This window comes from Vidua chalybeata, chromosome 1 (assembly GCF_026979565.1).
Source record: "Vidua chalybeata isolate OUT-0048 chromosome 1, bVidCha1 merged haplotype, whole genome shotgun sequence".
Taxonomy (NCBI): domain Eukaryota; kingdom Metazoa; phylum Chordata; class Aves; order Passeriformes; family Viduidae; genus Vidua; species Vidua chalybeata.
In genome coordinates, this window is record NC_071530.1 from 120,547,098 (window position 1) to 120,571,465 (window position 24,368).

Genomic DNA, 24,368 nt, shown 5'->3' on the forward strand with positions numbered 1-24,368 from the left:
AAATGCTGCCCTGAGCCACACAGAACTCTAGCTGAATAATTAATTACACACTGACAAGGTCTTATAAAAGAAAAGCTCAGAGCTGTATTGACATTTATATCTTCTTCTTAAATTCATTACAAAATGTCATACTGCTTGAAACAATTATTGGTAGCTTAGAGTTTTTGCCTTCATATCCAAATGCTTATCAAGAAGATATGTGACTGACAATGTTTTATGGCTATATGACTTAACAGGTTGCCTAAAATCTAATCTTTATGACTGTGTAATTTATATTAAGAGAACATTAGAGTCTTCAATAAACAATTAAGAAATTATTGCATGCACTTAACAACAAGTCACAGTGTGCTGCAAACATTTCTTTGAACTATTCTAATTGTGCTTTACGTCTGAATTTTCTGTGCAATTAGGAACCATTAACACAGAAAATACAACCAAAATCATGATTTAAAATGACTGTCCATTAATTTTATTAGGTAGGATGTAAAAATGAGATCTACCAAATAATTGCAAAATATGCAATACTGTCAATGTTCTTTATTTCAAAAGGAGAGAGGATACATTTTCATATTTCTGTTTTCCTATTACATTTGCAATTAATTGAACTAATATGGCATGCACATTTCTGCTCCAGCTCTTCTGTTACAGTACTTCAGTTGCACTTAATAAATTGCACCTTCCATGAAAAGGAAAGGTGATGGATTGAAAAATGTTTAGCACAACCATGCATAATTGATAGGTTCCCTAGTGCAAATAAGTGTCTAATAAATAATTAAATTTAATCTCATTATAAGAGTTTTCATAATGGGATAATTTAATTAAATGAAAGCCAAAGGGTTCTTAGGGGTTGAAAGATGCTGCTGATGCTATATTTGGCTAATGGTCTGGGGATGGTATAGTGAAGAAGGGTAATTCACATGGGTACATGCATTATTTAACGAATCCCTCTGAGATGGAGGAAAGGACAGATCAATGATAACTTGTCATTTTATCATTGCTTACAATGCACATTTAAACAACCTGGGAAATGTTAAAAACAGAGAGAGAATCTTGCAAGCCTCTGCAGTGCATCAGGCCCTCTGTCTGCCAGACACACAGCAAACATTGCCTTTTGCAATATGCAGCTTCACTCTCATCTAGCATTGTTAATTTTTTTCCTTCTTTCAGACCAAAAAGAAAAGCAAAGCCTTACAAGCTTCTGTACAGTTAGGGCAAGCCTGCCCCTAAGTGAAAGTTATAATGGATACAGCATGTATATCTGATACTAAAAAATTGATAGCTGTGTCACGTGGGACCCATTAACAAGCTTTTTGAGTGGGCTGAGTTTTGAGCTTTAAGTCTCCAGAAGCACTTAGCTAGGGTAGGATACTAAAACCATACAAGTCTAAGTAGTTAGCTCATTTGGAGGTGATCAGTTATGAATTAATATGAATACTGAAGGTTATATCTTTACAGATAAGACAGAAGTGTCACCTTGCACACAATAAATGTGAAAGACCCAAAAGCTAAATGGATGAGTTTGCAATCTGAACTTTCACTTTTCAACGACCATACACTCACAAGCATTCTCATTTAGAAACTTTTATCTTTACTAGTAGACCCGGAATACAATGACCACTGTAGCTCAGCAGGCTTGCAGTTTGTCTGATGGTACCAGACATTTTTATCAGAAAGATAACAATCACTCTTTTAGAAAAACAGAGGGATACAGTTGCCCATGATTTTGCCTTCTGAAGCAAAAGGATTATGTAACATACCTAAAGAAATAATTTTATTACTGCATTTATTATTGGTTTTACCTTTGTTAGTACCCTTCTAAATCTTTCTGAACCTTAAAAGTGATTTTTCTTCTACCAGTAACACAGGCCTATTACTTACACAAAGAAAATATTTTCTAGTATCAATGAAACTATTTTAATTTTTGTTTGGTGCTGTGCTATGAGTAGAAGTGGCAAAGAGCTACACAAAATGATGTTCAAATGTCTCTAGGAGATATGACTACAGCAGCTCACATGGTCCCACCAAATAGTTGGCATCATATTTGCCAGTTACATGAGGTCCCACAGGAGTTCTTCAGCCTTTCCTAATCTTCACCTACATTATCTTATCTTAAATTTGCCATCTCTCCAGTCATCCTATTTTTAGTTGATTAATAAGTACATTAATCAAAGTACTTTTATTATAGATGCTGAAGGTTTTGCATGATGAATATCAATCTCCTATTTCTATTTGTTTTTTAATCTCCCAGACACTTTTCGATCCACATGGAAGTTTAGCAGTAACATATTTCTTGAATTATTTCTTGTGAGAATCTGAACCTTTCCTGAAAAATCCAAATACACTGTATCTGTCTGGTTTTTGTTCACCTTCTCAGTGACTCACGTAAAGAATGCAGAAACCTCATTGTGTCTCACACATGTTCTCTGAGGGATTTACACTTCCACACTCACTGGTTACCTCATACAAAAATATGTCTCAGTGCTTTCAGTATTGTTATTCATGTTTTTTGACCACCCCCTTCTTAAGCTGAACAAATACAATGCCATTTGGCTTTCTTGCTGCTGCTCTGTTATTTGGTTTAGCACCTCCTTCAGCACTGAAAACACAAACAGTTCCTCACTTTGTATAAAAAGTAGGTGTTTAATTTTACACTAACACAAATGAATCATTCACGAGTCATTACAGAGATGTAGTGCCTCTTTCCTTCTCAATATTTAGATTGTTACAGTTTAATAGCCTCACTGATTAATGTTTTGGCTTTTACAAAAGGAATAACTGGAATACAAAAGGTTTTTATTCTAGTGGGAATTTGCAAAAGGATTCTAAGAAAAATTATCACAAAATATTTTTTGTTATTTATAAGATACCCTCTTGCATCTATTTCTTTACAAACAAACAAACAAAAATATACATGTCTTGAGAAAATGAAAGTGGCTGTGTTTTCTGTCTAAGGTGCCCACAATTCAGTAGCTTGATTTCTATGAGTGCTAGATATACTTGGTGTCTATGAAAGAAGTTTCAGAGACAATGTACTGAAATTAAGATTTTTTTTTCTATAAACAAACTTCTTCAGGCACAGTTATCTATTTAAATATCAGTTATCTACTTAAATCTACTTAAATAATTTGTGTATATTTTATTACAGATTATTTAATTCAAATGACTGGGAAGTAAGATCTCTGATGATTATAGTCCTTCAAGAACTAATGAAGTTCTCCATCTACTTCCCATCTTCTCTAAGGAGATCTCCAGTAAAAGAGACCTCAGTAAACCAAGCTAAAACACACAAGGCATTATAAAATTGAGAGTTCCCCTGTTTTATATAAAATACAGGACAAATACAGTAGTAATTTTATTTCCTTTTTCAGATTGCATTTCCACAATGTCCTATTGGAGCATAAATTCAATGCTGAAATATGCTGACTGGTATCCAAAGTTTAAGGCATTCGGGGCAGAGGAATTTTGTTTTTTTAAGAGTGGGACTTCTATTTTTCTTATTAAGTTACAAAGTTCATTCCCCCTGCCTCCAGGAAGTAGTTTTCTTACCCCAAAACCTCAGCAGCCTTCTACACATGATGTTGCAATAGTGATCATACCATAGATTTGAATTGTAATCCATGATTTCTACTCGTAGAAATCTGCTCCTGCTTCCCCAGCCTGTATGATAAAATTCCAATAAGTCATAAAAGGGAAAAAATACTCAAATAAGAAAGTGACATGGAGATATTTTGATAGCAATCTACCTAAGAAGAAAAATTTCTGTTTTCATGGCTTTTTTTCTTTAAGAAAATTCCTGTCAGCCACCTAAAAGTCCAAACTTTGGCAGTCAGAGTTTTCACACTATACTCCAGTACTTGCAGAATTTAACATTCACATGTGGCAGAATAGTGGCACCGTGTACTCTAAAACAGTCAAATCACCACAGTACAGTATGGAAATATTGTAACTGAGCTGCATCAGCAGTTTGTTTTCTAACCTGACTCTACACATCAGCATCTGCTAGTGAGGAGTCAGTACTTGGCACCAGTTAATGCCTTTGTGAAGCTCTGCTCATTGCACGCCTGCATTACTGAACCTGAAAGCACAAGAATGAGGAGGCAACGGAAGAAATACATGTGATATGGCCCTTTTAAAGGCAAACCAAAACTCATTTCTAAAACTGCATCTGTACCTAAGTTATTGTGCATTTGGGGTTTTTTTGATTTAGGTAATGTTTCTTTTGAAATCTACTTCTGTGAACATAATTTTGCTCTAGTATTATCACTTCAAGAAGTGAATCTCTTTTATGATGACATTGGGATAAACTGTGCAGGAACTATTTAAAATTTATAAATTTAACCTGAGAATGACTTCCCAAATAAGTATGTATTTTATTATTTCCACAAGTCCCATTAATCATTATTTTAGCCTAGCTTTTACATAAAAAATCCAAGAAACAGCACATGAATTTACACTTTCAATTACTGCAACCTGAAATACAGGAATGACCCCAGAGGTTTTTTTCCTCAGTGTATCAATCCATATCTTGTAAGTTTGTTTAGTTAAACATAAATTTAATGGGCCTCAATAACCAAATGAAAAATCGCAGTTTTACTGCCATTTCTGGACTCCTTCCTTCCGCTGTGAAGTCCTTCCCCAGCCGATTTCCATTACCTCAGTTCTCCATGTGACATACTAGTTGGCATAATGAACAACAAAACTTCAGTTACACCGGAGAAAAAAATCTACTTAAAATAGGAAGAAACCAAAACACTAATATTTTTCCTGCTTGCAGCATGGGAGGGATTCTCTGGTAAAACTGGCCAAAATCTGTAGAACTTGGATTGCTTACATGTTGCTAAATGAACCCTTCCCAAAGCACTGCAGGGATTGAATCAGACAGAATTCAAGTAATCCAGTCAAAGAGCAAACTGTCAATCTATCCATACATTGATCCTGTTAATTCAGTAGCTGTTGCCAAATCCAAATGATCACAACTTTTGATATTCAGAAGGACACGAAGATCTGCTCCCTTCCTGCCTCATGCTTTTCTCTCCCTCCATCTAGTACATCTCTCCACAGTATCAGGTGGCACTAAATCTCCTACAAGTCTTCCAAGGATGAGAACAAAATTCTAAATTGCTGTTCATATCCATAAAGAAAGAAATCAAAAGGAAAAGCTTTCTATCTCTACACATAACCATTGTAAATTGAGTCTTTACAGCAGAAATAACACATTTTGTGGGGGAAAAATCTAGACACCAAGCATAAAACTATCAGAGAATCTCAGGGAACTCTTTATGTTTCCTGCCAACAGTTTGTGCTGGAAATTATCTGTTGGATATATTTCATTAAGACTTTATGAAAGCCTCAGCTTCACACAAACCAGCTACAAGTTCTCAGCAGCCCTATAAGGACAGAAACATTGGAGCCAAGCAAAAAGTTGTGAGAGATGAGCAAGGCTCAAAAAAAATCTATGAATCTGGTCTTTCCAACACCTTACACAAAGCAATTTCTGGTGTGCTGTACTTGCTGAATGCAAGCTTGTTAATAAAGCTGGACAGGTCAGTTCTGTATTCTCAAACTACTGGCTGGAAAGTACCAGATTTTCACTTCTTTCTCTAGGCATACTCAGGATCTCTTTTTTCAAATGGGAAATGTAAGAAATGTGATTGATACATTAAATGCTTATGTTTTCTCTATTTTTGCGTTTTTCTTTGAAACAAATACAAGACATGCCCTTTGAGCATGTATGGGAATGTCCCCACCCACTCCCTTAAGTCCAGTCTTAATCCAGACACATAAACAAAACATTCTTGAATGCAAAGTAACAAAGACAGCTGATGACAACTTTGAAATACATCCTTAGAAGGCTGAGATTCATTCACTTGCAAAAAAAATTTAAGCGTTCATAAAAGCAGATGAACCACTTTTCGTAGTATGAATATTTTTGAGACACCTCGTGTTGAAAATTAACTGTGCTAAAAAAATGCACAGCAAATCAGACACCAATCAAGGAGCAGATGTCCTATGAGTTATATGAAATACTAAGTAGTAGTCAAATGGTATAATCTGGTGAAGATCAGCAAAACAGAAGTACTCTGAAGATAAATCTGTGTTCCCAGTAGCTTTGTACATCTGACTTTCATTTTAAAGTTTAAAATCCCATCAAAGGGCAGAAAGCAAAAAAGGATGCCAAGGCACAATGTCCTTCTGAATAGATTAAGTGGGAACAGTAGAAGAGAGCAGACCTGACCTTTGGAGGAACCTTGTGGGATTAATATAAACACCAGATTAGTCCTATCATGTGAAGAGGCACTCAAAACTTATGCATGCAACACAGTGCTCTGCGTATCCACAACCTAAATATCCGTCCCAACCTTTCAGTTCTTCCTAAACTGAACCTCTGGGCACAACACTCACAACTACTCACTGATGTCAGACCAACACTGGTACAGCAGGGAAGGGCATGGTCCTAACAAATAAAGGAGAGGGCAAAAAAATCTGGAGGACCTAAACGTGCCAACAGAGAACTGTTAAGAGTTGTTTAAAAGCTAAAATGTGGTCTTTATCTCTCAAAATAATATGTGGCTTTGCCAGTGGAATAAATCACACAAAATCTACCGAGTTTAGCAGGTAAAGGGGAACCTAATTGCAGCCTTCCAGTACCTGCAAGAAGGTCATCAAGAAGAAAAGAGCCAGGCTCTTAACATTGATTGATGCCTGGTGGGGGGATTCAGGACAGCAGGCACAAGGTGAAACTCAAGAGTTTTAGAGTGTATAACAGGAAAACCTTTTTCACCCTGAGGTTAAAAACTTGGAGGTTTTTCAAGATTGGACTAGATAAAGCCCTGAGCCACTTGGTCTGGCTTTATGGATGATCTTGCTTTGAGCAGGAGGATGAATGAGGGACCTCCTGGATTGCCTTCCAAACTGAATCTTCCTATAATCCTAAGTTATTAACTGTTAAAACAGATAAATGGCTAAATAATTAAATATTAATTACAGAAGAGTTAATGCACAAAGCAAGAACATGTAGCTCTAGTATATTGCTTAGTGTTAGCCACTGTATGCTGGCTTTCAGATTTCCTACACCACTTATTACACAAGTGTCTTGATAAAGCCTTACTTAGCATGTATTAAAAGCTCAAAAGAAAATGGTAACAAATCTTAGTCAATAAGCCATAAATTAAATTGTCTCCCACTTGATCTTGGCATGTTACAGTACATTTCCATTCAGTAGGCCTTGATTGTCAGATTGTAATGATTCATATTACATTAGTAATTCATGAAATAGTACAATATACATAATCCTAAAACTATGTTCAAACATAGTGAAGAGGGGCAGCTCCAAGAAGCTGACTATTCTTCTCCATTCCTCACCTCCAGCTAAAACAAACAGCAGCCCACCCTGTACTTTACTAGCACAGTCCAACAAGTAATGAAACTTGCAGATAGTTTCACCATGACCTCTCTGTCCTTCTAGTTTCACTTTTCCTGATGAGAAAGGAAACAGATGGTACAGGAAAATTATCTGTACCATTTCTGGGCAGGGACAGGATCCTCACTACCTACTAAGGATTTAGGTGGCCACATACCATGTCCTGCAGAACAACCTGAAGACCAGGAGAAATAAGAGGTGAACTTTTAAAATGCTACGGGTTTCCAGAATCAGTTCTGGACATCTCTGATTAAGCCCTTTCCTTAAAGGCTGAAGATTTAACATTGTCAGGCTCCAGCAGTGTCCTTGAATCTGTGTCTGCAGTAGAACTGCGGGCTTACACAGGTAACTGAAACACCTAATACCTGACTTAGCAGTTGTAGGTGCTCTACAAGCCAATATGCTTTTAAAGTCCAGGGATTATATGCAATGTTATCTATTTCTGAATGTCTAGGCATGTATTGATATAGATACACACATACACATAAATAGTTGAGATTCATTCTCCCAGGAATTTTTAGTTTCCTGTCAGCAGTTGATTTGCCAGACCTAGGCAGTCCCACTAGAACCTGGAGAATGTTCAGAAAAATCGTATTTATGACCTATTAAATCAAAATTATGCTGAAAATCTATTTACATCATCATTTTATTTGCATTATCCCTTCTGGTGCAGTGAAATGGTAAGGAAATAGTCCTTTTTTGTAGTTTTTCAATAGTGATTTTGAAGAAATATTTTCCATTTGCTACGCAAATTGTGTTACAGGGCTTTCTTAAAGAAAGCACTGTACAGTTCAAATGATAAAATTCCAGCACCATGGGTTGTTATTTATATCAGCAATGTTAAATATGCCATAAAGGTTCAGAAAGGTAGAGAAACATACCTCTGCCATATTATCTATTAAACTTACAAAAAAATATGAAGGTACAATTTCCTCCATCAGAACAGAAGGCTTGCTGCTGAAGTTAACAAAGAACATCTGGTTTTCATTTGAGGTGCAATGAAGTGTTCATTAAAGTGTCCTTGTTGGTCATTTTCAGCCTTTTTTTTTTTTTTTTTTGCTTGCTTCACAACAGTTTGTGTCCTAACTCTTTGGCAATTACAACGCACTACTAAAAATGGTCATTGTTATTGTACCATTTCCTTTTGAAAAACTGCAGGAGAAACATGAAAGAACCAAATGCAGATCTCATCTGATTTCAGTGTAAGAGCAGCTTCCACAACTCACCTTGTTCATACTTCCTAGGGGTGTTTATTTTCTGCAATTATTCATCTAGGCTTCACTGAACTTGAATACTAATAAATTTTAAGAAGTGAAACAAGAAGCCTTCATGCTGTCTGCAGGGAGGCCTCAGAAAACTCTGCATTGAGAGTTATTAGTATCAGCACCAAAGGTGCTAATTCTGTTACTTGTCACAGAAAGCCAGATCAGGTGAAAAACACAGGAAAAAGAAAACAAAACCTTTGTACATTTTCTCTGAACACATAAACACCCTTATATGATCAATCTAAAGTAAAAGAGTTTAATATAAACTGTAAATGCTTTCTTTAGATTTGTGTTCTGGTCCTCTATAAAGTTCTTAGATGCATTTTATAGAAATCTTACCTTTAAAAATTTAACTTTAGTAGTTTAAATTTACAGGGAAATATCAATTATTTAATTGCACAAAAGAATGCGCATTATTTATAGTCACAGTTTAAATTTAAGAAAACTACTTCTGTGCTTTAAGCTACATTTCTGTCTCAGTGCTTGAGGTCAAGAAAATTCAGCAACATGCTGGTACTGCATCCTAAGTAAATTACCATTGGTACAGCACAGCAAGCAAAAATTCACAGGATGTAAATATGGGGTTTAAACACATATAGCATGCACATGCTTACTATGTTCTCTGAAACTAAAAGTATTTTAATAGTTACACAGGTTACACAGAGGTGGTTCTGCCAGTAGGCACAATAAAAGCATTCTCTGAGTGACAGAGGCTGTAAAAACACTTAAAAGCCTTGCAGCCTGACAGGGAAAGGGTAGCAAAGCAGTTGCAGAAGAAATGGCTTTTCAAGTTACTTCCCAGCCTGGCTGGCAGAAGCCTAGAAAGCTTTAAGTGTACACGTGTTTTAACTACTAGGTGAACAAGTTCAACAACAAATCTGCAGCTTCCCAATATCAAACTGATTGATATAAAATGTCAAGCAAAAGTGTTCAGCCGTTTCTAGAATCATAAGAAAGAAAGCAATTCCACCCATATTCAAAATAATTATAATTTTTTAAGTTGAGCAATACATTAGGAATGTGAATTTTATTTCAGGGCAGCAATTATTAACTTTACTATGAATCTCATAAAAAAATAGTTAACCCTGGAAAATGGCAGCTTATGGGAGAGACTTGACAACATATCACATTTTAGCAAGTCAGTCCTATGGACCAATCTGTTCACACTTGGCATGCTTGGAGGAATTCTGAGAGCTGTCTCATAAAATTAGGTCAGGAATGAGATTTATCTTCTTTTTAATGATCTTTTTTTCGCTTCATTCTCTATCTAGTGTTTACAAAGGACAGAGAAAGAAGTTGATTCAAATGCAGGGAAAGAAGAGTAGATGAGAGGGAAAATTAGCTCTGTGGCTGAGAAAGCATGAAGAACAGGCAGACCAGTGAGTAGAGGATTAGTAAGGATTAGTAAGGACAGGAGATGGGGATGCAAGGCTGTAAGGGGCAATGCGGCGATGCGGGGGTTGGAAAATGAAAGAACAAGATGTGGGAACACGGTGGGAATGAACACTAGAACCAACCATGAGAAAGAAGAGTGATCGGGAGGATCTACTCAGGAAGAGACACCATTATTGGCAGAAGGACAGTGCTGAGACTGCTTGCTGGAGTAGACACAATGGGGATGCCCAGGGGATCAACCGCTGCCCTCCCCAGCAGAAGCCGCCTGCAGGTGGCCGTGGGCAGCCTGGCTGAAGTGTCTCCCTGGCCAGCTCGGTGATACAGCTCGACACACTGAGGACAGGCAGGGGTCAACTCTTTGAAAAGCTTTCATAAAAGCAGTTCAACATATCCCAACAGTCAAGGAAGAAAAGCAAACGAATGCATGAGGAAGGGATAGGAAGTAATATGGGCATGCGGCTAAAGTAAGAAAGAGCTATTTTTACAGATTTTGCATGTGATCACTAAAGCCAGGATAAGAGGTATTTATTTAGGGTGGAACCATTACCTAGAAAAAAATGTCTTCTGCATGAGAACAAGCCAATTTTACCAATAATTTTGCTAAGTGCAGAAGATAACTCATTCTAAGAAAAATTTTTCCTTACATTCATACCACCTCCAGTCTTCCTCTTTGACTTCTGTTTACTTGATTTGACATCATCCTTAATACCCAAAAAATATTACCCAACAGAGACCATCCAGAAAACTCCGTTCTCCACAACTCTTTGAAAGCCCTTCCCCACAACAACATTCCCATGTTTCCTGAGCATACCACTTACTCTTGGTATCTTTATGCAGCAAAGATTATTGTATAAAAATTTAGTATTGTTCACTGCAAACACTTTAATTAAGTCAAGCACCCACGAAATGTCATTGTTAAAGGAGCCCCTGAACAAACTGAGTTTCCTATTTCCCAAATAATGAAAGCCACGGCAGTTCTGGACACTAAGCACATCAGAGAACCAAGACTGGGATTAAGAAACTGTTTCTAAATACCAGCAATCACATTTGTATGTGACTTTTTAAAATAATAAAGATAACTTAAATGTATTTAAATACATTTAGTTCCTACACATTCTACATAATCCAAATATTTAATTCCTATCTTATATGTGATCCATGGCACAGTACTGTCTGTCTAAACACCCCCATTTACTACAAACAGAATAATTTGTTTAGCTATATAATCAGCAGAGAGGCAGCACACAATAAAATAAAGCATTCCAGCTTTAAAATGAATAAAAATTGATTGTGTCCCTATAAAAACTAAATTGGCAGAGTGTTAATTGCATTTCACATAAACATCTGTAGCAGTCGGTGACTTGTTACTGTGCTGTAATGCAATACAGGACACTTAGGAATAAATGCATCCTCTAGATGAGTTCATAGAGAATTTCTAAAAGCGTCTGATGAGATTGTAAAAATCTGATTAGTCAGAACTGCTAATGACACTTAAAACAAAGGGAAATCTTTAAATAAAATTATTTTGCTTTTCTTTTCTCTTGATAAATTATATGCAAATTACTGTTGATTGAAAAATGCCTGCCTTGAAGGGAAATTCATACTAATGATGGAAAGGTCATCATACAACAAAAGTATTTGCCAAAGAAATCTGCAGGCACTTGAATAATATGCTGGAATAAAAAAAGATACACATTTCTCATATTATTTGTTGTTGTTATAATGCAGGAGACACTCCCTAGGGAGGAAAGCAGACTGGTTTGCTTCCCTGGAGACCTCAAAGTAAAGACTCAGTTCTCCAAAGATGCAAACACCTGTTTAACTGTATGCCACCTCAAAGTCAACCACATTAGGTACATGCAAATGCATATCTGCAAGAACATTGTCTAAGAAAGCAGTGATATAGAACATAATCAAAAACAAAAGTTTATGCCTGAGCTGATGACAAAATAAAATAAAACAAAACAAAATAAAATAAAATAAAATAAAATAAAATAAAATAATAAATAAATAAAGTCTAGAAATTACCAGGAAAAAAAATGTCCTTCCAATTCTTCCACTAAAAAATTCAGTAAAACAGGACTGGTAATATAGCTACATTTAAAAAAATATATACAACTTGTAACCATTTCAAATGCAGAATGAGTGATTCCACTCTAGGTGTGGTAAAGCTCTACTGTATTGAACATTTATTCAACAACAGTGATAAAATACAAAAATCAAGTGAAATAAAAACAAAAGTTGAAATTCAAGATTCTCACTGAAAATTTTTAGAATTCCCTAAATGTCAGGTCAGAAAATTGAGCTTATATTTTTTATTTCTTCTAATTATCATCAACTAAAATTATACTTAATATGAAACAACTACAACATCTAAACAAGAAGCTTCAAAGATATGAGAAAGCCTCTACTGCATAAGTTGCAGCTATGGAGAAATGGTTTTGGAGCAGATCAAAAATCAAATATAAGCAATATGTGTAAAAAAAGTGTTTATCTTATTGTGACATGCAAAGTAATCCTCCCTAGCAGGTGAACCTTGCAAAAAGCAACACAGACAATAAAGCTGAGGAAACATGAGCTATCAGGAATCACTCAAAGAACTGGGCTTGGTGGATCTAGGGTTGGTGGATCTAGAAAGAAAATTGAAATTGAGGAGAAGAATGTGATTTATATCATTACTGATTCCTAAAAATCTCCCACAAAGGCAGTGAATTACTGTCTGTGAAATGGGAATGGAGCAAACTCCACCATCATGTTAGATAAGTGTCCCCCAGTGGTACAATGGCAATTAAGATGTTTGATTCTGCTTCAGAGACAGTGAGAGATGAAACAATCTATTGAATTTCTCATCCATGCTTCTATCAAGATTATTCATTTTATAGTCAGCATATTTTAAATGGTGGTATGCAATGTAGTAAAGAAAAAGTCCATTAAAAGTTTAAAAGGAGTTATTTTATTCATAGATCAAAGATAATTAGTCTCACGTGGACCTCACATATATATACATATACATATACATACATGTATAACAAATGTTATTTGTAGATAAATGGTAAAGCAAGTATTGATAACAAGATTAAGAATCATCTTGTATTATATTTAGCATTACCACTTAAACTACTGTATCAGCCAAGAATGGACTTTATCCTCCCTGGATTTCTATATAACAGAGTAGTCCCATTCCTGATAAGTGTCTCTAAAGAAAACTCTTCTATAACTCTAAAAATAGTAAATCCCAATTTCAAGCACTGATTTTAGTAGAAAAAACTTACAAAAATTTAGCAAAATAAATAATCTTCAATCCTTGAATGGAACATAGAGGAGTTCTAAATTCAATAAACATGTTTTCACTTCACTCCCACATGAACTGTATTTTTTCAAATGAACAAGGCTTGTGTCTAACCTCACAACATACTGTATGTTCCTTGCTCAAATAGATTATAATAATGTGTTGTAAAGCCACTTGGTTTGAACTGTGGCTGATGCAGTACCCTTCAATAAATAAAAAATGAATGGACATATGGAACCACTAGAATCCACTCTATTCATCCCTTAATGGAGGGTCCTAAATCACAAACCATAAGTTTAGCCTGTTGGTAGCTGCACTGATTATAATGAGACCATTTACTCCTGAGGTTAATGCTTAAGCTGACTCAGATTCTTAAAGCAATCAGATAAGGCTGGCCAAGATGTGGTGCTAGACAGAAATGGATGTTCAAAGGATTTCCCTGCTAAATAGAAAGGCAAGCAGAAGGGTTTTAGTTGGGCTGCCAAGTAATCCATATTTCCAGGAGAGTCCAGTTTGCTAAAGGTGATATCTCTCGGCTGCTTTGGGCTTCAGAAGCAAGAAGCACAGGGACACTTCTTTCACTTCTTACTGGGAATCACACTCCTTCTCTCTTTGATTCTCCTGAGTATGCAATGGACCCCAGGCAGCTTTTTATCCCTAGGGATTTTAGGATGGGGGTCCTACAGTGAAGAAGTCTGTCCATCCCTGGTTTAAAATTTGGAGACCTGTTGAATGAAATGAACTTAAATATTCACAGTTCAGCCAATTCTACATTCTCACAAGCCTAACTGCAACAGATTCAACTCGGCTGCTTCCTCACATACAGGACACATTGCATTTGTGCTCTCCTTCTTCACTGACATTGCCCCAGCTGCAGCATACAGCCAGAAGGAGATGGAGCAACCATTGAAGCCATCTCACACGGTAAAGCTCTTCCCTGAAATGTCAGCAAAATATCGCTGATTTTATTTAAATTACTGATTAGAAAGCAAGATAGAAAATACAATGGGTTCCTTCCAATTAATACTACTGTTTTCTGTGCATTTCTTCTAAATAAGTAAATTCAGTTAAAGTAATTTTTGTAGTAATAGTTTTATACATTATAGAATTACCAGTTGCATCCATCTTGGTATGGGGATTCATTTTTCCAGGATGTATGGGTGGACAATCTCTTGAACTTGTAAGTTCTAGTGCAAAAATGAAATGCTAATGCTTTTAGCATATGAATATAGGGAATAGGATGTATGTTTATCTTTCTTTCTCTGACAAAATAAAAGTTAATATTTTTATACCAGCTACAAAAGGAAGATTACTGGAAAGCAGCTCTGACAAGTATCCTTTTTGAAAAAAAGGAAGAGAAGAGAAGAAGAGAGCTCATTCTCCACACACTAACAGGAGTGTTTTGCTCTGATAAATGCAAAGTATTTTTCAAACTAAGTTATTTAATAAACAATAAAGGTACCCTTCTGCCAGATTAAAAATATTTCTACATTTTCTGATAAGAGATAACTTTTGTCCTTTAAAATCTATGATACAGGCAACCTGTAAAATGTCCTTCTGAGATTGAGTGTTGTAGCAGTCTGGTATGACTACTTACTGAAATACTTTCAGTGCATCATAAAATTAAATTATGTGTTCCAGCTCATTGGCTTCTAATTTAGATAAAACAGTACGATCTGAATTCATAAGGCTGGTTGGTCTGTAAGGGGGCCCCAGTAAGGGACTGCATATTAGGCTATCAAGACTTTAATTTTAGCTGGGTTGTAGTTATGTCATGTACTTGAAGCGAAAACATGATTAAACATTTTGAGAAAAAAAAATGATCAATGGGATGTTTAAATGAGCATTTATGGGGAAAGCATTTAGACCTGGCATTTATGCAGACCGTAAACAATTTCTAATTACATCCACAATGCCTTCTCTATGAATAGATCATGCTTTCTTCCTTTTATAGATCAGCATTTAGATAAGAAGGAAAGAATTGGTTAGGGGTTAAATGTAATTTCAAATAAGCATCAGATTCAAACTGAAAGATACAGTTAATTGCTTCTCCTTTGTATGTAACTGAATCATCATCTTCTCCTCTGGAAGGAATAAATCTGAACATATCTCTTCCATGGCAGCAATTTTCCATTTTGTACAACCATTCTCTCATCTCTGTTACATTTTAAATAAGTTCAGTGAGTGAAGAGTCCACCACAGAGAGTTCATTTTTACAGAGTGTTAGTTCAGCTGCAACTTCTCCTGAATGATTTAATACATATAGCTATTATGTAACTCAGATTGTCTTCCTATGTTTTAATTTATTCAGTCATTTCCTTTTTAAAACATGTGCTATAAGGTACAGCATACCTCCTGGTTGTGATTTTGAAAGCTTTCAATTTATTAGTTATATTTCAGACAGTTAAATATTGAGTTATAAAAATGTAAAGATTTAGAACAGCTGGAAACCACTGTTTCCATATTTTACTCTTGTCTAGCAAGGGCTTTTGTCCCAAGGTGAATGTGGTAATGATGTAGATTTGATTTGGATAAGCCCTAGATAAGGTATTTTTTTCCAGAAACACACAGTGAGAGGTTGGTTGGGAGAAAAAGTTATGAGAATATGAGCAAGCCACCAAGGATTAGAGGAAGGAAACTTGGAGCTGCATCTCTTCTGGTGTTCAAGTATGAAGTCGTCCAACTCATTAGTTATCTTATTCAACCTTGACGTTCATTTATATGGAAGACAAGGCTACAAATGACTTTAGCAGGCATGCCGAGTCTCTTCCTGAAAGGAATATAGCCAGGAAGAAAATACAGTAGTCATTTTAGAGCAACTTGCAGGAGGAATGTAGTCTCTGTTAGGAGTTTATCTCAAGACATTAATTATTTGTTTCCGCTAATAAACATTCTATTACACTGGGTACTATGTTTAGGCTCAAGATTGACAAGGAGGTCTTGCATAGCAAAGATTTAGCTACTGTCTCATAGTGCTGCAGACCAGATGCTCAAAAAACCTGGTCTCACACAGAGTTGTTTTAATATTTGTGTAGCAGCCAGGCAGGCGAGTTTCCTGTATAAAAAGGACATTTGAACTTTAGGCGTCAACACTAGAAGAATTCATGTTCTTTAATTAGGTCACTGATCCCTCTAAATTTCTATGTCTTGACTAGACATAGAAACATTTTCTGTTCCTCAGGACAGTCAGCCTGTCCCCTCTGGTTCATCTGAAAGAGGATGGTTAAAACTGTCTTCCAGGCACATTCATCTAAATCCCCTAGACATTGTTATCTACATAACACATAGAGTGTTTATAAAGGAAGAGCAAATCTTATAAAATAAAATCAATCATGTTGTACATTAATTTTCAGGAATGTGCATAATGAAATGGGGCAACTTGCAAGTGAGAATATAACCCACAAATATCTGGATAATGTGTAATCAGTTTTAACTAGCACTTACAGTTGCAGATGAATTTTAAAAGTCTGTTGGTCTATTAGCACTGTTTAGTATAACAAAAAGGGAAACAAACATTAAAACATATCCAAAATTTTTATGGTTCTGCATCACTTTTGTGTTGGCCAGGACCTGTTCTTTTTTTTTTTTCTTAATTATGAGTAGTTCTGCTCTTAGTCACTTTCCAGTGAGTAGACATCAATAAATTTCTTTCTTACTATTACTGTTGGCTATTACATTGGTAATTCACTTTCAGGGCTGCTGTGGTACACACAGAAGTTCTACATGAGTTCCCACCAAAACATGTAGCACACAGAAGTCACACAGTGGAGATTACACCTTCCTTCATTCCCCATCTTACTTCTTCTAGGATCTTAAACAGCTTACAATTGCTTTCCCAAGATGTGTTATCCAAGTTATCAATTTCATAATCCGATGATGCAAAAGATCCTTTCCTTTTAAAAGTTTCCTTTTAACATATATGTGAGCTGAATTTTAAAAAGATCCTATGGAATGCTACTTGACATCTAATTTATTTTCCTCAGAGGTATCTTTTCAACACAGGATGATGTTTAAAGGTTTACTTTGACATACCTATTACTTATATTTTATATTTACATGAGAGAAAGGTTATTATGTTAAAGGGTATATGTTAAAACTTAACATGTTTTTTCACTTTGACTCTTTTTTCAATTCTACAGCAAACAAAAATCTAACTTCACATAAAAAGAAAAACCACCAAGTATTTTTCTGTCACACAGGCCATGTGTTTGTCATTCTTTGCTTGGTAACATTTGAATCTGATAGACAGAGGGCAGCTTCTACAGTGCTAGGGGACAGAGATGCCTAAGTGGACGAGAGATCCTTCCCCATAAGTGGAAAGTCTGCCTCATAACCTTAGTCAGATTTTAGATAATAGGAAATCCAAGGAGGAGACAGCTACTGAAAACTGAGCTTCATAAATTGCACCAAAGGTCTACTTTTAATCTGATAGAATTCAAAATAATACTCTTTGAAATGCACAACAGACTAATAGACTAATCCACTACAAACCAATTATCAACTAGTAGAAACTGCCATACATATAAAGGGAGGAATTTGGGCCATGGAGTTATCTCAAGTAAGCAAAAATGACACTTGCAAAAAAAATTGGGAGGCTCATCCCTCTGAAATCAATGATTTCTTGCTGATTTCGACATGGTCGTAGTTTCTCTCATGATATCTGCATTAGGTTCCAATCATTAAAAATAAATACATATATCTTCATTTACCTAGAAAGACACAGTCTGTGAATAGAGCCCTAGACACCAGGCTGAACAGCATGTATGTTGTTTGTATTATGACAAAGTAACAATAGGTCATAAACAGAAGAACAGGTCTGCAAAAGCACTGTTTGTTCATAGGACTATCTATAGTAACACTGAAATTTTTCACTTACACTTGGTTCATTCTGAAGATCTTCCCTGTATAACCTGAAAGCTCACAATCAAAATCAAGCAAAATCAAAGAGCGTGACAGATGATCTGCCTAATCTTCACCTTGGCTGGCGTTCAGAAATGTCACCTACCTTAAAAATGAGCTTTGGCACTAGCAGAGTTTCCTCAATAATTTTTTTTCAATCAGATACCCAGAAAAGTTAAGTGTAAAAGTCCCCTTTTACAAGTCTCCTTTTGGGAGATGCAATGTACTAACTTTGAAAGGTTTTGTGATTGTAACACTTTGCTTCTGCTGAGATGAAAAGATAATACAGAAGGAATTAAAGCAAGGGATTAGGGATAAATTCTTGAAAAAAATCAATTCGTTTTTAAAATGAAATTTGCTTTAATAGATTGTTTTTCTTTTACGTAAACTTGAGATCCATTCTCTACTGATGATAGTTACACTTACAGTACTACTGAGAAGTTGTCTAAACATCTTCCCAGTTTACCTAAAATAAATAACACACATATGTATTTATGTAACATAATTATATATACATGTACCAAAACATACGTTTTATTCAGGTGTGTTTTACAGAAAAAGGCAAGTCACTGGAACAAAAATTTTAAAATCAACCACTTCATCAAGGATACTGCTGAACTGCAGCTTCACCACAGCTGAAAACAGCTGCATTAATATTCAACTACATGCCTAATTTTTCCCTTTGTGAATAGTTGTATAAATTTTATTAATGATAAACTGTAAGGGATACCAAAAAAAATTTCGGCATAATGTTGTTTCAAAAATCCATCAGTAACACCCATTTGTAACTTAAGTAGTCTTCTTAAACCTGCTCATTTATTAAGGTCTTTGAGTTGCTTTATAGAGTTTCAACTACCACAACTATTCCAGAAATCACTGAGTAAGTCTAATTTTTACCTCTAAAGGATCAAGAAGAGATGAAACTTCAGGCCTATTACTATTATTACTATTATTATTTTTGCATATTTTAGAACATAAAGTTATTTTGAAATAGGTTCAACAAATTTAAGACCTTAAAGGAAGAATCTGTGATGAACCCACTTTAAGCCCTACATAATGCAAGCTACTTTATAAAACTAAGATTTTATAATTTAACAAATAGCATTTTGTGTTAAGGATACCCTCAGGCTTAAGGCCAACAGGGCAGCAGTTTACTTGATGGAAACCTGACTGCAAATCAGAAGGGACAACAGAATTTAAACTAGTTTTTGGTAATTGTTCTTGAAGTACCTCCTGAACAATTTCAGAATTAATCATGTTACATTTAGCACTCAGTAGCATAAAGTGGATAAGGTGGAAAAGGCAGAGGAACTGCAAACATTTTATCACCTGTATCTACATAATTCAGTCTTTGCAACATTCAGCTTCATGTCTCAATCATCAACTCAGTATTGTATTCCTCATCATAACTTATCTCACAATGTGAGCAAAGATAAGTCCACTGACAGGTACGACTTTTTGTCACTGTAACAGCAAATTTACTAATTTAGTGATTACTGTTCTTCTCTGCAGACAAGGGCAACAAATTGAATACTTTAAAAAATCCTCAATATAAAAGGCAGGGAACTGGAGGCATCCCAGGAAGTAGGGAAAAGCATTGTTTTAATGTTGTGGGTATTGAACTTTTTTTGAGCATTACATAAAGGGAAAATATTTCAGCCCTGGTGTTTATTTACATTAAATAGTTTTTGTGGTTATCAAATTTTGTAGCCTAGTTTCAGCTTTTAGAAGTTGCCACAAAAGCAGTTTTCTGTTATGTACACTGTACAGGCATAAACATTATCAATTAGATAAACCGACAGAAAATTGCTGGTCATTCAAAAGCGAGAACTTCCCTCAGGAATTGATAAAATTCTATCATGCTCTCAAAAGTCAAGGAGTGTGTTTATGCCATAAGCATTACACAGGAACAATAGTCATTCAAAATACAATAATTACTTTGCATTCTTCTTCAAAGGGGAAAAAAAACAGAAAAGAGCACACTTAGATCAATTTCCTAACCTAACCAGCCATGGTTTACATCCACAATCTACACTCATGTTTTACTGTTTGATTTCTTTTTTGCTTAAATGGGCAGCCACTGTTAATTATTGCCAATTTCTAGGCAAATGCCTGCTTATTCAAAGCTATTTCCTTTGAAGCTTAGGGATAAGAGTGGCCTTGAAAAATTGTTCTCCTCCTGGGAGAAAGGAGTACGTCTCAAATCCATTATCAGGGCAGGGAGGAAGCTGCCGTAGGGAGCCTCCTGGTTTGAATGCAGTGCAGGTTTGGCAGACTCAGCACTGGGTACTGCACAGTGATGGGCAAGATCAGGAACACAGCACAGCCCCACTCCCCCATCTGATCATTCAGAAGAGCAGGTGGGATCTGTTGGCAGGACCCCATGGGAGTAGAGGGGCCCAGGAAAGATGGTTTACCCTCAACAACAACCTCCCCAATGCTCTGGCCTTTCCAACACGTAAGAATCTGAGCAGGAAAGGCAAAAGGCCAGCATGGATGAAAAAGACATCCTTGACTCAGCTTAAACACAAAAATGAAGAACATAGAGGGTGGAGGCAGGAACAGGCTACGCACGAGGAGTATAGAGACACAGCATAAGTGTGTAAGGATAAAGGCAGAAAAGCAGCATCACTGAGCATCTCTGAGAGGTCACAATGATTAGAGGAAATTCCTTAAGACTTCAAAAAAGTAATGCAATATCATCATCAAGAAGAACAAGAAAACTCTGGGAAAATACAGGCCAGTCAAGCTAACCTCAGTCTCCAAGAAGATTATGGAACAAAACCTTTCAGAAATCATTTTCAGGCAAAGGACAGGCAAGAAGATAGAAAGGAATAGCCAGCATGGATTTAATAAGGATGATTTGTGCTTAACTGACTTGATTGCTTGCAAGATGAAACAACTGGCTCTGTGTATGAGAGTCTGCAAGTCTATCACAGTATCCTTTCAGACAAATTTGTAGAAGACAAGGCAGGTGGAGAATTGGCTAAACATTTGGGCTTGAAGGTTTGTGATCAGCCACGTAAAGGCCATCTGACAGGTAGGTGCCAGTGTCATCTTATCAGGCATTGATAATACAGCCCATAATGTTTTACAAAGAAGCAGGGAGAGGGGTGGTGTATACTCTGAACAAGCTTGTAGAGTCCAAAGTTTACAAGTTGGCAGCTCTGCCCTCCCACTCTGGTAGGGCAGAGCTGCAGTTCATCAGAGGGACATTGATAAACTAGAGATATGGGTCTGTAAGAAATTCATGGAGTTCAACAAAGGGAAATGCCCAGTCCCATGCCAGGACAGAATACCCCCATGCAACAGTGCAGGCTGGGAGCTGACTGGGTGCAGATTTACAGAAAAGCATGAAAGGATGAGAGAGCATTTGAACATGAGCTATGAGAAGTGAAGAAAGCCAAAGAATACGGGGCTGTATTAGCAAGAGTGCAAGCAGCAAATCATAGAACGTTTTCCCCCTTTCTATTTGGCACTTAAGAGACTGCATCTGAATTACTGTGTCTAGTTTTGGCCTTCCCAGTATAAGACACTGGAAAGGGCCTGACAGGAGTCTATCAAGATTAGGGGGAGCATTCCTTATGAGAATAGGCTGAGAGAACTGGTTTTGATCTTACTGTTCCTTTTTTTCCTAGTAGGAAGATAAGAAGATGAAGCCTGGTTCCTCTTGGAGGTGTGCAATGACAAGGTAAGAGACAATAAACATCAGCTTCAACATGGGAAATTACATACAAGAAGAAAAAAATTCACCATTAGAGTAGTGCAGTTTTCAATATGCTAATCACTAATTCTCAGAGCATCACTGTAAGATACTTCTACTGGCTGTCAATTTGTTCCTTGGACAAAATGAACACAGTTTATAAGGATACATAAGAATATGTCAATACCAATTTTTCCCTTGTGGTAAATTTGCAATTCTTTATTGTTCCACACTGGCATTCCCTGTGATTGAATGGCACACTCTCAGGAGCACCTGATACTTTATGCAGCAAGACTGGCATAGTGAAAGGTCTCATCCTATAAATGTTTTTTACATGCATGAAGATGATTCTTTCCTTATAGCTGAATTATTGACCATAAATTATACAGTGAAAGAAATAACTTTCAGTAGGAACATCAAAATATGACAATTAGCTGTGCAACCAGACATGTTTCTATTTAACACATCTGATGTAAGGAAGCTATTAATTTTCTAAATGCATGGCCAAACTTCTTTGTAACACCTGACAGAGCATTTTGCTAGGGTAATAAAAGAAAGCCTGACAGCTGCAATTTTCTAGAAATACGGATTAAGCCTTTCAATATGCTCTTGGGAAAGTTTTCTCTTCTATAAGCTTCTATAATTTGTTTTAAAATGGCTGATCATTCAGACCCAGAGTTCTGCATCCACTCCACTTCTAGCTTATTTTTTTGTCACAGATATATTTAAGTATTGAGAAAAAAAACCCATATAATCTCCTTCATATTCTCCCTGTCACTGGTTTTAAAATTATTTTGTTTAAAACTTTCTTCCAGGTATTAATAACACCAAAGATTACAGAAACAAAAATCATGCTGATAGACTTGATTACCACTTCTGCTAAAAAAAAACCACTCCAAATTATATCAACTGAAGGGGAACATTGCAGAGAAAGTATCTGGCTTTCTCTTCAGAGAAGGAGACGCACTGGTGCCTTGTGCTGTCTGGTGACAGGAACTAAATATATTATCTGAATTCTCCAAGACATTCCACTTTGAACTTAACATGCCAGTAGTCATGGTACTAGTGAATGGACAGCTGCCATGAGGAAGGCATTTAATGTTCGAAACAAAGATTAATAGACCAACCACAGTTAAATATAAATTAAATAGGAGAAATATATGTGGCAACTAACTTTATATTTTTAATTTAAAAATAATGATTCTAAAATTTGCATTGCTTAAAAAAAAATCAAGTAACAAGAGAATAGATTCTTGCTGCTATTAAAATTGCATCACGTAGCCCTCTGTTCATGTAGTATCATTTGTACACAGTAGCAACAGCAGATAACTAAAAGTAAGACTACTAACTTTGTCCGATCTTAAAAACAGCTAAAGAAAAAATTTAAAATTTGCTTTATTTATGCTGGCATTTTCTTCATTTGCCTCTCAGTATCACTTCGCATTAAACTACTCTATATACTAAAAAACTACTAAATATATTCTATAATTTGGGTTATTGCAGAATATTCCCACACTATATTCTGACCAGATGAGAACACAGCAATGTGAAAGAATTGAATAGTGTCACTTGAAAATGTGCTTAGCATTTTAAAATGTTGATGTCTGCTATAGAAAAGAATTGCTCTAGCATTTAAATAGCACCAAAGCATACCTTTTTTCATAAACAATATAACAACCATGATAAAAAGTGTGTGCACTCACAAAGAGGAAGAAGTCATACAAAATAATATGCCTTTAGAGAAATTACTGCATTTACAGAATATAGAAGAAAGTTCTGGATCAAATTCACAGCTTTAGCCCTGCACACACAGTTCCCATTCCCTCCATAGGGACAGATAATACAGCGTTCAAATCTAGACTTCAGCTCTTCATCACTTCAAAACCATATTGGTTAGTCTCTGTGTGTTTTGTATTTGTCCACTGGAATATAGTTGCTGTGAGCACTTACACAGAGATCTTCATAGGAATATTTTGAGCTTCATCCTTTTGATTACTGAAAGCAAAAGCTTAAAGTAGCTCATTTTTTGTGCCTGGCACTCTTCTTTCTAAAGGATAAATTCAATGCTCAGTACTATAAGACAGTGCTTTGTGCAACCTCTATACATAACAGAAACTTACCACAACTAGCTAAAATTATTTAGACTAATATGATGAGAAAGAAAACATTACTGTCCCATTTTGCAGACAAAGAATAGGCAGAGACAAACTACAGGGCATCACAGTCACAGAAGCAGTTTGCAGGACAGCTGTGGAGAGGATTCTTTTCCCAAAGTCAGATCGATGTCTTAATGACAAAACCCTTCTTACTACCAGAACATTACATCCAATTACACAGGGAGATCTCAAAGCAGAGAAATTTCATTTCCTCCTTACTTTGGTCCTAAATGGTTAAAAA

The 24,368-nt window shown here is 36.0% G+C and overlaps 1 protein-coding gene and 1 long non-coding RNA gene across 2 annotated transcripts in view; both read right to left on the reverse strand.

Moving 5' to 3' along the window:
* The window catches only part of EYA1 (EYA transcriptional coactivator and phosphatase 1), a 158,121-nt gene that overhangs the window by 107,299 nt on the left and 26,454 nt on the right, over positions 1–24,368 (reverse strand). The window lies entirely within an intron of this gene.
* LOC128795962 (uncharacterized) overlaps positions 1–24,368 on the reverse strand; it is a 36,849-nt gene that overhangs the window by 1,779 nt on the left and 10,702 nt on the right. The window lies entirely within an intron of this gene.